The following is a 14,599-nucleotide window of genomic DNA, read 5'->3' on the forward strand; positions in this document are numbered from 1 at the left end:
GAGGGGTCCTCTGGCCTCCAGAGCTGTGAGGGGCACTCCATTGTCCTGAGCCTCCTAGTTGGTGGCGCTTCATATGGCAGCTCCAGACACAAACGCAGGTGCCCTCATCATGGCCACCGCCCCGCCGGTCCTCGCTGGAGACTCTCAGAGGCCATCCCCTCCCACGGGCCCCAGGTCCCTGCCCTCTGTGCCCCTATCTGTGAAGCGGGAGGTTGGAAGATGAGGTCATTTCCAAAACTCGGCCCAGCTTGGAGACTGCCTGGTCGGCACCGACGTCCATCCCCATCCATCACCCTGCGAGGTCCTGGGGCCTCAACCATCACGCTTCCCCTTGAAGGGACCTCCTGGGTCCTCCAAGGATGTCCTGGCTTTTCACTGCCCAACTGGGAAGCCTGGGCCCGGGGACTTGGTGATGAGGAGAGGGGAGTGAGGGGCTGGAGCTCCACCAGGGACAGAGACAGGGTGTGCCAGAAAACAGGGCCTACAAGAAAACGGGGCCAGGGGCCGTGGGGTCAGCCACGGGGGTTCAGACAGCAGGGATCCCTGCTAGAGTCTGGTGGCCCAGGTGGGAGCATCCCAGGAACCCCCACCCCTCCCGGGCCGTGGGAAGGACGCTGCCTGTTGGGAGTTACAGCACTCAGCACCAAGCTGGCCAGGTTCCCCTCGAGGGCACGGCAGAGCTGGGCAGGAGTGGGAGAAGGATGTGGGGCTGTAATGGGGAGGGATGGGGCACGGTCGGCTCCTGGCTTCCGGGCCGGAGAGTGTGACCCTGGGCTGGGTCCCAGTCACCCGGCAGGACTGCTGCAGCTCCAGCCACGTCCGTCCTGCAGGGCGCGCACACCCTCTTCCCTGAGCTGGATGCCCCAGAGAGCTATTTCAGGCGCCTGGTGGAGATATGACCCGTCTGGCCAGACCAAGGCATAGCCACCACCCATGGCCTCCCCTGTGTGCCCCCGTGACTCACACCTACCGGAGCAGAGAGGCACCAGGATCCCCCTTGGCCATGCTTGGTGTTCGGGGAGGGGAGAACAGGAGCTGCCACCTGGGAAATGCCTCCTCCAGCCTCCCCTGGCCGCACCCCAGAGCCCTAAATAAATACCTTTGCAGGTCTGCTCCCAAGAGGCACGAGGACTCCTGGCATGTTCCCTGAGGCCTGGGAGGGATGACTTAGTGGGCTGGCCAGCAGGGCCTGCCCTTCCATGATCCCAGGGCCCAGCCCTCTGCCCCCCGGTACCAAAGCCTGTCCCCATCTAGAAGAAGGCATTGGACTCGCTGCCCACTGCCCCTCCCACCTTGCTCCACTCCATCCTGCTCTGGGAAGGCTCCAGGCCCTCACATGCCACGGCCACGGAGCCTTGGGGAACTTGCTGCCCTGGTCTGGAATGTGGAGCAAGTCAGGCGACGGATTCCGTGGACAGGGCGGATGGGGTGGCCAGGTGCCCTGAGCAGCTCCAAGCTTGGGTGACGGTTTCCGTGGACAGGGCGGTTGGAGTGGCCGGGTCCCCTGCATAGCTCCAAGCTTGGGTGACGGTTTCCGTGGACAGGGCGGATGGGGTGGCCGGGTCCCCTGCGCAGCTCCAGGGCTCCATCTGGGAGGTAGCCGCAGAGGGCAGGGACGTGAGGCTGGACCAGCTGACATGCTGCAGGGACAGGACAGGTCCCAGGACCCATCCAAGGCCCAGCGTCCCTTCAGTCCCAAGAGCCCACATCAGCTGCCCCAGGACAGAGCCCTCCCCTGGTGCTGGGGGCTGGGGGCTGAGTGGTGGAGGCAGGGGAGGGGTCCAGCTCTCATAACCCAAATCCCACCCCACGTGCCCAGTGCTTGAAGCTCGGCTCCAGCTCTCTCTAAAGTCCCATCGGCCTTGTGATGCCCGTGGGCCAACGCCCGCACCCCATTCCTGATAGGGAGGGAGGCAGGGGGCCCAGTTCTTGGTGGACGGTGGAGCATGGCACAGACCCCCAGCGCCACCACCTCCCCTCCCCACACCATTTCCAAAAAACAAAATCAGCACACAATCAAGAAATAAAATCATCACTGCCCACTTCAGATGGAAATTCCCTTTTACCTGCTGATTTACTCGTGGCTGGAAAATAAGTTTTACAAATGTCTTTCTGTAAAGAACTTGGTTTGGGTGAGTTTTTTGTCTTTTTGTCTTTTTTTTTTTTAGATGGAGTCTCGCTCTGTCGCCCAGGCTGGAGTGTAGTGGCACTATCTCAGCTCACTGCAACCTCTGTCTCCCGGGTTCACACCATTCTCTGGCCTCAGCCTCCTGAGTAGCTGGGACTACAGGCGCCCGCCACCACACCCGGCTAATTTTTTGTATTTTTAGTAGAGACGGGGTTTCACCGTGTTAGCCAGGACGGTCCCTTTGTTCATATAAAAATCTAGAGCCGCCTTCTGCAAGCAGGCGTCCTGCCCCCCAGGGCACTCAGGGGAGGTATTTCTGCATGAAATACGTCCCGTGGCAGGGCCTTGCTCCGAAGCAAAAATGAAGGCAGTAAATTCTGAGGAGGGATTTGTTTAACCTGTCACCTTGCGGCAAAACGTGGCCCTGCCTGTTCTGACGTACTCTCCTGTGTTTTTATAACACTTGGCTCGGCCCGCTGTGGAGGCTGAAAGAACACCTGCCAATCGGGCGCTGCGGGGCGGGTTCACTCCTCTCCAGACAGAAGGAGCGCCGAGTCCTCCTGGGTCTACACCCCGCATCCCTCTGCCCATTTTCCATTCACTCACTTGTTCACACCCACCTCCCCCGCTAGCCTTGCGGGGTTGCTGGACAGGACCACAAAAGCTGGTGCCCAGCTCCGTCCCCAGCACGCCTGCCCTGACACGGCGAGGGGCTTTGTAACATGCCCCGCTCTGTCACTCCAGACCCTGGGGGCACAGCTGAAGAAGAAGGAATCAGACACTTTGCCACACTCCAAGCTACCCAACCCCAGGAGGCCTGTACAGGGAATGAGCTCTCTGTCCTAGGAGGTAAGCAAGAAGAAGCTGAAGAGTCCTTGGGTTCAGAATGCTGTGGAGAGAGCCAGCTGGGCCAGGTGAACCTGGGGCCTCTACAGGAACACCCCTATCTCTTATCCCTCTGTCCCTTCCCCCCATCTCTACCCCCTCCCCCATCTCTTCTCCCTCTGTCCCCTCCCCTCATCTCTACCCCCTCCCCCATCTCTTCTCCCTCTGTCCCCTCCCCTCATCTCTACCCCCTCCCCCATCTCTTCTCCCTCTGTCCCCTCCCCTCATCTCTACTCCCTCCCCCATCTCTTCTCCCTCTGTCCTTCCACTCTTCTCCTCTGTCCCTTCCCTCACTCTACCCTCCCCTTCTCCCTCTGTCCCTCCCCCCCTACCCTCCACTCTCCTCTGTCCCTCCACTCTACCCTCCCACTCTTCTCCTCTGTCCCTTCCCCCACTCTACCCCCTTCCCACTCCTTCCCCCCTGTCCCCTCCCCTCACTCTATTCCTTCCCACTCTTATCCTCTGTCCCCTCCCTCATCTCTACTCCTTCCACTCTTATCCCTCTGTCCCCTCCACTCTACCTTACTTCTCCTTGTCCCTCTCACTCTACCCTCCCCACTTCTTCTGTCCCCTCTCACTACTCCCCCCACTCTTCTCCTCTGTCCCTTCCCCACTCTACCCCTCCCTCACTCTTCCCTCCCACTTTTTTTTTTTGTCGCCCAGGCTGGAGTGCAGCGGTGTGATCTCGGCTCACTGCAGCTTCTGCCTCCTGGGATCCAGTGGTCCCCCTACCTCAGCCTCCTGATTAGTTGGGACTGCAGGTACACGCCACCACGCCCAGCTAATTTTTGTATTTTTTGTAGAGATGGGGTCTTGCCATGTTGCCAGGCTGGTCTTGAACTCCTGAGATCAAGCAATTCGCCCATCTCCGTTTCCCAAAGTGCTGGGATTACAGGCATGAGCCACGGCGCCCGGCCCCCATCTCTTCTCACTCCCCCATCTCCGCCCCCTCCCCTGCCTGAGTGTCTGTGGATACAGCCTCCTGGGGCACCCCACACGCTCCCCCCACCATGGGCAAGGCTGGAGCCACCTTCCCCGAATCAGTACTGACCCAGGCCCAGGAGTGGGGCACGGGCCAGGGCCGGGCTTGCTGGTCACTCCTGTGCCTGCCGTGCTGGGGGCTCAGAGGCTCGGAGACACGTGTGAGGGGTGGGGAACCACCCAGGCCTCCTCGCAGGGCACTCACATTCACCTTGGGAAAAATAACAGGTTTTGGTTTTGTTTTCCTTTTCTTTTTCTTAACCACAAAACACTCATCAATGGTTCTGAGGGGGCAGGAAACCTCAGGACTGAGTGTTGTCAGGAAATTGAGCTCCCGGGGCCACACACGGGGCCGGCACGAGCCAGGGCGGCACATTCCAGAAGGCTGCTCCGTCAGTGCCACCCACTGCCCCATGTGCTTCATGCCCAGGGGGTCCACACAGGGCAGCAGAGGGTCCTCTGGCCAGGACAGTGGGCGACCTGGGGGGTAGAGTCCTCCAGACCCCTGAGGGGCCCTCGGGCTGGTCCCTCTGTGCCTGCTGTGGACCTTGCCTCCTCCTCTAAGGACAGCAGCCTGTGGGGTCGCAGCCCCCCGTGTCCCTCCTTTAAGGCTTCAACTGGTGAACCTTGGTGGCCCGAGTTCAGCCCAGGTCAGATTCCGCCTCTGATGGGCCCTGGCTCGTGAGGCCTGATGCCGCCACACAGCGGAGAGAGAGACCGCGTGCCGAGGACTTTCCAGGGCGTCCCCTTTTGCGGCGTCCAGGCTGCCGTCAGAGGGGCGCAGGGCATGAGCGGCTCTGGGCTTTTCCTAGGAAAGCGACTGGCAGCCATCCAGCCCTTCCCGGGACCACCACCGGGCTCCTGGCCAGCAGGACCTGCACAGGCCTCTTCCGTCAGGGCAGCACTTCCCACAAAGCCTGGACACTGTCTGGCGTGGGACTGTGGGGCCGCACACAGTGTACAGGAGTGGGTGTGAGCGAGGCCCACGAGGGGGCTGTGGCAGCAGGTGGGGCCCGGCCGTGTGAGTGCAGGGTCTCTGGACCCCACACGGTTCCTCATTTGAAGCTCAGTCCCTGGACACGGCCACTCCATGGGGCTGCCAGGATGCCCCCCAGACCACGGCCATGGTGCTGGAGAATGGGGACCCCTCCTGTGGCCTCTATAGCTCCCTCCCCACCCAGCATCCCCTCCCCATCACTCCATGCCAGCTGCAGGGAAGGCCCCCGGGTCTCTCGACCCACACCTTGGCCCAGCCCCGGCTGCAGGATCCCACCCCAGGGGCCCGCCCTGCCACGGGACTTTCGTTTTTCCAAACTTAGAGCCGCCCCTGGCCAGCAGGGGCCGAGCCTGCGTCCACTGCTTGGCAGAGGAAATGTCTGCGCTGGATGAACACCAGCCCCTGGGCACTGCCCTCCACCATGGGAGGCCACTGTGGTCTTGAGGCTTCTGGGGAAAGGTCAGGCTTGTCTTTAAGCGACGCGATGCCGGTGGCCTGGATGAGTCATCCCCGAGCGTGAGTCATCTCAGCTGCTGGGAATCTTCCAATTCTTTGATTGAGGTGAGATCCACATAGCGTAGAATTAGCCGTTCACAGCATGCGGTGCTGTGGCATCCAGCAGAGCCGCAGTATCTTGCAGCCACCTCTCCCCGCCGGCGTCTCGTTCCGGGGCAATTTCATCTGGAAGGAAACCCCTCGCCCCCCGGCCATCCCCCCAGTCCAGCTCTTGCGTCGCCGACCTCCCTTTCCGGCATTTCCGCAGATGGAATCGCAGGTGGCCTCTCAGGCCTGGCCTCTTCCGCGCGGCGTGTGTCGAGTCCCTCCCTGCGGTGGCTGAGCCGAGGCCTCCCCCTTCCATGGCTCACATTCCGCGGTATGCGTGAGCCACGTCCGTGGGTCCCTTCGCCCAGGGACGGACATCGAGGCTGTGGCAGGTGCACAGGTGCGGGTGCCTTCACCCGGGGAGGGACATCGGACTGTGGTTGCACAGGTGCACAGGTGTGGGGTGCCACAGACCCACGGTCTTGCTCGGTTTACCTGTGTGAGTCCTCAGGTCACCACCAGGAATCCAGCCTCTCTCCCCTCCAAAGACTCAGTGTAGCCTCAGGGAGCCCAGAAGCGGGGCTGGGCCTCCCTCCTGCCACATCTCCAGCTCCAAGGGACCCTGAACGGTGCCCAGGTGACAGGGCCCTCAGAGCAAGGGACTGTCCACCACGTGGCTCACTGCCAAGAGCTCCCGGAGGCGCCAGCATCCCGCTGGGCCAGGAGGGCAGCAGCGGTGGATCTGAGGTACGGTTTGGACGGACCCCTCGGGCAGCAGAAGCCCCTCGGATGCCCAGAGCACTCCACGCCCCCACCCCCGGGGCTCACTGGAAAGGCACACGGTGCCCTGGGAGGAAAAAAAGTTCCTGAAAAACTAAACAAGTGAATTCAGAAGCTCAGGTGTCAGAGCTGGGGCCCCATGATGGGCCAGAGGCAGCCATCGGCCCCTCCGTGGACACCCAGGGTTCCCTGGAGGAGAAACCGTACAGGGCAGGCGTTGAGAACTTGAATTTCACCTCCACGGTGGCTTCCTCACGGGGCAATGCAAGGCTTGGATGAGATGATGCGGCATGTTTCAGGCTGAACGGTGGCCACAGCTGACCCTGTGAATCTGTGACTCTGGCCTGGTTGGGAAATGGAGTCTCTGCAGATGTAATTGATCAAAAGATCTTGCAGTGGGGTCATCCTGGGTTATCTGGGTGGGACCTAAATCCAGCGAGCAGTGTCCTCACAGGAGCAGAGGAGAAGACAGACATGCAGAGGAGACGGCCGCGTGAAGCTGGGGCAGAGGTGGGAGCGATGTGGCCACAAGCCCAGGGACACCTGGAGCCACCAGGAGCAGGAATAGGCAGGAAGGATCTTCCCCTGGAGCCTCTATGGGGAGCATGGCCCTGCCCAAGCCTTGATCCCAGACTTTTGGCCTCCAGAGCTGTGAGAGGACAGGTTTGTTTTCTAAACCACCCAGCTCATGGCACTTTACTTGGGCAGCTGTGTGGCACTGCCACACCCCCGCAGCCAGGCCCTCAGTTCCAGGCATCTGGAGCTGCCCCCCCGCCCCCCGACGGTAAATGCCGAGCTGAGGAGGCATCTCCAAGCCACCCGGGCCCCATGTCTGGGAGGCCCTCAGCACTCCAGCCAGGTGCTCATAGCTGCCGCGCCCCAAGGGCACTGAGGCAGGGCCCTACCCCACTGAATTGGAGGGGGCAGCACCTCCAGATCCGCAACGCCAGCGCCTGGGGAGCTGAACAGGGGAGACCCACCGTCCACACGTCTGCCTGGGACTCTCCTGGCTTTAGCCCTGAACGTCCCTCAGCTTGGAGACCCCTGGGCCTAACCCCGACAGGCTGATCCTCGAGTGGATACTCCCCTACCTCCAGGCTTCACTTCGCAGCCCCCGTGTCTGCCCCTCACACCCAGCAGTTTTTCCTGGAGGCGCCACTGGGCAGCCTGTGCGTCGGGGCCGAGGATGCCGTGGCCAACAGTGGTTGGGATTTCATGGACTTTAGACAGCTGCTGCTGTCAGGGTCCCCGGGGCTTTTCCCGGCCGCACCCCCGAGTGGAGCCATCAGCTCCCTCTCCCCAGTCATGGAGACCACACTGCTGTCCTTCCTTCCAGGCCAGGAGCAGCCCCCGCCGTGTGACGAGCTGGGACGTGTGTCCACCCCTGTGAAACCTGCTCTGCATGGCCTGGTGCTCAGGAGAGGAGCAGTCCAGATGGGCTGAGTGAGGAGCCCAGGCCCGCAGCCCTGCGCAGAGCCAGCGGCACCCGTTCCCCGCACCCCTGCTCTGCTTGCCCTCCCACAACCCCAACCCGGCTTCCCGCCGACTTTCCTGCTGGCATTCCAGGGAAAAGCAAGTCTCCTGGGGAGAAACGGCGTCTGTGTCCAAATGAGCTTTCTGAGTCCAGGTTCAAATGGTTTGGGGAGCTCCAGGGGCAAAAATACGGTTTCGATTTTCCAAAGCAGGCCGAGATCCCCGAGTTTAACCCACACAGCCTGAGAAGCGAGTTTCCCACCCAGACCCAGGTCATCACCCAGCCGAGGCCACAGGGAGCGCGCTGGGCACATGGCATCGCCAGGGCATGGGGCTCCTGGCTGGAGGTCAGGGAACTGGGGTCCCTGTCCCATGGCCGACAGCACTTCTTCCTCTGGCCCCGGCTGGAGAACCAGCTGTCCGGGCCACTTGTCAAGGTCACTAAGAAACTTGGGCGGGAGAAGGAAATCATCCCAATCTCGGGAACCTTCCTGGGGTCGGGAGACACTGTGCTCAGTGACCTCCCAACTGGTACTTCCCAGGGATGGGACGCGGCCCTCACAGGGGGCGGCAGGTGCAGCCTCAGCTCTCCAGCTGCCAGCCCCACTTCAGTCTTGTCTGACGTTAAATGGAGTCCCGGCCCCGTGCATCTTGATTTGGGGGCCCTGAGCCTGCGGGCACCAGGGAGGGCCAGGGAAGCACCAGCAGGTGTGCCAAAGTGTGGGCACCCCCAGCGGGCAAAGGCCCTGCCACCCTCCCAGGCCAGGCTCTCAGAAGCCCCAGGGAGCCCACAGTGCCCGGACCTGCCTGGCCCCTGCTGGCCGAGCTGCCCCGGAAGAGCCTCCCTGCTCTTGGGAATCCCTGCAGGTCCACAGAGCCCTACCCCACATCAGCCTCTGACTGCCGGCTCATGACTGCTGGCTCCAGCAGCTCGAGGGGACCTGTCCTGAGCTCAGCCCAGGGGCCAGGACATGACTAGTGCGTCTCCCACCCAGACTCTGGCCCAAAGCCCAGCCTCCATCCACCCCTCAGTGGCTTGAAGCAGCTTAGCTGGTCATGGGAGCTGGTGAGCAGCTCCGTGTGCCTGGCATGAGGCAAGAGGGTCAGTTGTGACCTCATGCAGGAACAGCCTGGGGATGGGGAAACTGAGAGCCACACAGTCCCACCCCTCACAGTGATTACTGACGGTGACCACGGCCTTGAAGGAGACCATCAGAGGGTTCCGTCTGGGCCAGCTTAGGAGGGCTTCCAGGAGGAGGCAGCATGTGAGCTGCGAGTGAGAGGCATGGGCAGGAGAGGCAGGTTCAGGGCCAAGGACACTCCAGGGCCCAGGGTAGTGGACACCACTCTCCCTCCTCCCAGGAAGAGAAATGTCCCCTTCAGGCAGCAACTTCTAGAAAGATCTGGGTGGAGCCGGCAGGGACCACCGGGAGCTGCCCCACCTGGGGTCCCTCCACCTGTCCTCCACCCCATGCCAGGGGCAGACACGTGATCCCAATCGGTTCCCATCAGGCCCCTCGGGAACCGGCGAATGCCCGTGCCGGCTTGCTCCGTGGAACCAGCTGGCCTTCCCTCTTTCCCCCTTCCTCTTTCTTTCTGAAATCTGGACACGGTTTGCTGCGTGGCCTCCCTCCGCAGTCCTGGCCAGGTGGTTCACCCGGGCTCCTATGCCACCTGTCAGCTTCCTCCCTGCCTGCTTCCCCACCGGCGCCAGCTGCCCAGGCCTCCGGGCCTTCCCGCCGTCCTCCTTAGAGAGAAGAACCTCCTTGGGCCTTGGAGAACCCCCAAGCTGGGTGTGCTCGGCCATCCGTACAAATGGGCTGGGCCGGGGCCCTCAAGCTGCTGCTCACTGGATTCCTGCTGCCCTGCACCTACCCAGGAGGCAGTCCCCAAATCTAGTTCACTGCTTCCAACTGCTCCCACTGTGCGGCACCTGGTGGGCACCCCCCGCCTGCTGCAAAGCTCCCAGGGCCTCCTGTGGGCACGAGGGCACCTACGCCCTTCCCCTTTTCCCCCCATGGGTCCTGTGAGGCTGGCATCACTGCAGGTGAGGACCTGCCAGGGTCGTGACCTGGAACCCTGATCTGGAGTCTGAGCCCCGTCCAGGGGTTCTTGACTTGGGCCCAGCACCGCCCTGGCACCCAGCAGCCTTCACGCCTCCCGTGGGCCTGTCCAGCTGGCTCTGGCGCCACCTGCCTGGTTCCAGCCACAGGCTCCTCTCCTGCTGTCTGTCCCGCTGCCCTCTGACACGCCATGCAGGGGGCCCAGGGCACCCGTTTCCCAGACACAGTAACGGCGTCTCAGCCAGCTCCTGGAAGGCCTGGCCCGAGCCAGCCAGCAGGGACCACCAGGAGCTGCCCCACCCAGGGTCCCTCCACCCGTCCGACTCGAAGCAGAGCCCCTTCTCCCACAGCATTTTCGGAGCTTAGGCTGGGGGATCGGGGGTGGGTTTTGCAGACATGAGCTTCACAGATTTAAAATAAAGGAGGATTTGGGTAGGGACTCTCTGGGGGCTTCCCGCAAACCAGCCCCCGCGCAGGCTGTTTGGTAACCGAGGGCACCACGGCAGCAATGCAGGAGCAGCGCGCACCCACACGCCGGATCTGCCGCTCCCGCTGCCACCCACAGCCCTCCGGCGAGCTCTCAGATGGGAGGAACAGGTGACAGGGAGCCCTCCCCAGGGGAGCCGCGCCCCGAACCTCACAGGCGGGCATGTGGAGCGGGAGGCGGGGGTGGGGTGAGGCCTCCAGACCCCATGGAAAATTGAAATGTCATCTGTCTCGTTTTCAGAGGAAGCTCAGCTGGCTCCGTCCCCACCTTGCAAAAAGATGACTTTTCTGCCAGATGGGAGCGGACGCCCACCTCCGCCACGCCAGCTTCTGTCTTCCTCCCGGTGACGGCACCACAGCTCCCCCGACACCGCGTACATTCCTGAAGTGGTGAGGCCCGGGGACGGCCTGTGACCTGCCTCCTTCCCGGGAGGGGAGCCGGGCGAGTATTTAATAAAAGGAAATGCTCCAGCCGGCTGCTTCCTGCTGAGGTTGCCCGGCCTCCCTGCAGCTCCTGCCGCCGGCAACCTCCTGCGCTGGACACCGTGGAGGAGGCAGGCAGGCTCAGCACCCAGGGCCTCCCTGCAGCTCCTGCCGCCGGCAACCTCTCGTGCTGGACACCGTGAAGGAGGCAGGCAGTCTCAGCACCCTGGACCCCTGCAGGCACCAGCAGCTCTCAGAGATGCCTGGTCACTGGATGTGCTTGTAAGGCCCGGCCTGGGCAGCCATCTGTTCCTGCAGACCCTCCCTCGGGGGCCCAGGGAGAAGTGGGGGCTGCTCTGAGCCACAGACCTTCCTCTTCCCTAAGACGCCTGAGGATGCTTCCCTGAAGGGGCCGGTGTGGGACTGGGGGCTGACAGGGCACAGGAGATGCTGCCCGGGCGTGTCCAGTGGGGAGATAGAGCTCTGGGGGTCTGCGCCCGAGAGCCTCCTCGCGTTCAGAGACACAGCACGCTCCTTTCCCCACCCTGAGAGGGAGGAAGCCTCGTGCAGGGGTAGAGGTGCGGGTGTGGTCCCAGGCGTGCTGTGGCCTTGGCAGGGCAGCAGACCCTGGCCGCGTCCCCACCACTCCTCTTCCTGCGCTTGGGCCCCGGCTCTGAGGGGCAGACCGGGGGTAAATCACCGAGAAGTGGAGTCAGGGTCCCTCTTCTGTTAAATGGGGTGAAAACTCGCACCAGCCCCATGAGCCCCCCATGCCTTTGTTGAGATCAAGCTGCAGGAGGACGAAGCACCCAGACGCCCTCCCACACATCATCACCGTCACCGTCACGACCACCACTCCCTTTCCCCTTTGCCCCCACCCCAGCCCTGACTCTGGGGTGCTCAGAGCCGCATTTCAGAACAGGTGGGCACCAAAGCCCTGACAGAGGCTAAGTCTCCTCTTTCTAACAGAATCTTCTTCCCCCGCCAAGACATTCCCTGGTACTTAGAGAGATGAGAAACTCACCGTGCAGGGGAATCGGGCAGCTGTGAGCCGCCTCGCCTCCTCCCTTCCTCTTCACTCCTGCAGGTGCCCCCATGACGCCTCAGAAAGTAACCATCGCTGCCCTCATGGCAGCTCACCTGTTTTGGGGTATTAGCATCTGCAGAGTACAGACGAACATTCCAGAATGTGAAGACTTCAGAACGTGGACCCTGGGTTCTGGAGAGAAGGTGGCCTGACTTTTAGCTGGGAGCTGGGGGGATACACCCACAACTCAGTGGGAGGACCTCCAGCTGCTCTGGAGACCTGGCTTTCCAGTGGGTCTGCATAGCTCTGAATTGATTTTGGAAGAAACTGCCCTGAACTGTTTTTCTCACTGCCCTGTCTGGAAAAAAAACATCACCTTGTAACTTTATGTAAATGAACCACACAGCATGCTCTTTTGCAGGAGGGGCTCAGCACGCCTGCCTGGTTCCTACTTGTTACTGAGCTGGATCTCAGAGTAGGAAAAGACCATAGTTTATCTACCTGCCCTTGAGGGGGGTGTGGACAGTTCCCTGTTTGAGATCTACAAAGAACCTTCTCTCCTGGTGAACACAAGTGTGCATTTCACATAGGTGGACCGGCAGCAGAATTGCTGGGTCATAGATCACTGGCATGCCAGCTCTAGGTGGGACCACAGACCATCTTTGGAGTGGTTGTGCAATAGCAATACAAGCTTCTATCAGAAGGGCGAGGCTCCACTTGCCCATGTCCTCACCAGGACTGGATGTCTTCCCTCTGAACTTCAGCCATTCTAGTGCGTGCTGCATCTTTTAGAGAAATGAGCTTGACACACACTTCTACCATGTCTTGATAACTCAAGGTTGCAGTCATTAGCATTAACCACAGTCCTAACGATTTACTCCAGCTGAGCTGGCAGGTGTCCCATGTCATGCACTCAGGGCCCCCCAATAAGCAATGACTCCACCTGCACAGAACCCACAATAGCTGCCAGATGACAGATCGGAGCTGCCTGGGGCTCCTGAGGTCTCTTCCGTGCTTACCTCCCTGTTGGGTACCCCTTTGCCCTTCCTGCCAGTGGGTCTCCTATAGAAATTGTTCTCACCACCAGAGCAATTTTAAGAGAACAATGATGACCCTGAGCTTCCTGCTGCTGCCCAGCCTGTTTCTGTTACCAACCACTGAGCCTTCATTTGGTTCAATGCTCTGTTCAATACTCTGAAATATCTCAGAGACTTGACTCTGTTCTGCCTGAAGCAAACATGCCCTGCTTCACCTTCATTCATCCATTCACTCATTCACTGATTTGTTCATTCAGCAAATACTCATTGAGTATCTGGTCTGTGTCCAGGATAATTTAGGTTGTGGGTGAAGGCCAAGGACAGTCATGGCCCCAAGCTTGTTGAGCTCGTAAGGCCACCCAGGGACACATGGCTCATGTTCTACCCCCACTCCACCATCCACACCACAAAGCATGTTCTTCTCCACAGATGGGCATGGGCAGCGTGGAACCTTCCATACCTGCCCACTAGATGATCACCCATCCTGGTTCTCCCAGGACTGAGGGGCTTCCCAGGACATGGGACTTTCAGTGCAAAAACTGGAAATGTCCAGGCAAACCAGGATGAGTTTGGCACCCTACTGCTCACCGAGTCCTGGGACCCACGGCTGTGAGAGGGCTGCATATGGAACCGGTGGTTCTGCCTGCCTCCAGCATGTCTCAAACCTGTCCCAGGTGTCTCCTAAGCACTACCACTCACTCAGGTTCACAGAGAAAAGAGCAAGCTGGAGCCATCCAGGTAGGATACTTTAGACCGAGTGAAGAAATGAAGGATGATAATATCTAACTGAGTGACAGACGAGCTGCTCAGAGACAAGACTCAGTGGAAACATCTATCCTTGTGAACACAAGACTCACCAGAACCCTGCTCAAGACTCAGTGGAAACATCTCAAGGGCCCCACTTCCTCAGAAAGCCTCCACTGACCACAAAGAAGGTTGGGTCCCTGTACTGGTTCTTATGGTCCCCTGTACTTGTCCTGTTTTGCCCTTTCCTGATGTATTGAGGCAGCTCAGGGCTGAGTCTATCTCCTTCTCCTTTAAAGCTCAGCACCTACTATATAACAGTCACTGAATGAATGAATGAAGGAGTGAAAGGATGGGTGAATGGGTAGGTGGGTGGGTGGATGAACAGATGGATGAATGGGTGGGTGGGTGAGTGGATGGATGTGTGGTTGCGGTGGTTAATAAATGAATGGATGGACGGATGGGTGAGTGGGTGGTGGTTGGATGGATGGGCAAGTGGGTGGTGGGTGGATGAATGGGTGGATGAGTGGATTGATGGGTGGGTGGGTGGATGTATGGGTGGGTGGGTGGGTGGGTGAGTGTGTAGTTGGGCAGGTGCACAGATGGATGAGTGGGTAAAAGGATGGATGGGTGGATGGATGAATAAATGGGTGGGTGGATGGGCGAGTGGGTGGATGGATGGACAGGTGGGTGGGTGGGTAGGTGGGTGGATGAATGGTTGGGTGAGTGGATGGATGGGAGGGTGGTTGGATGGGGGTGTGGATGGGTGAGTGGGTGGATGGATGGGTGCATGGATGGTTGGGTGGGTGAGTGGATGGATGGGTGGGTGGATGGGTGAGTGGGTGGGTGGATGGATGGGTGGGTGGGTGAGTGTGTGGGTAAATGGGTGGGTGAGTGGATGGATGGGGGTGGACAGGTGAGTGAATAGATGGACGGATATGTGGATGGTTGGATGGGTGAGTGGATGGATAGGTGCATGGATGGGTGAGTGGGTGGATGGATGGGTGGGTGGATGTGTGAGTGGGTAAATGG

The sequence above is a fragment of the Hylobates moloch genome, unplaced genomic scaffold (genome assembly GCF_009828535.3).
Source record: "Hylobates moloch isolate HMO894 unplaced genomic scaffold, HMol_V3 SCAFFOLD_23, whole genome shotgun sequence".
NCBI classification, from domain to species: domain Eukaryota; kingdom Metazoa; phylum Chordata; class Mammalia; order Primates; family Hylobatidae; genus Hylobates; species Hylobates moloch.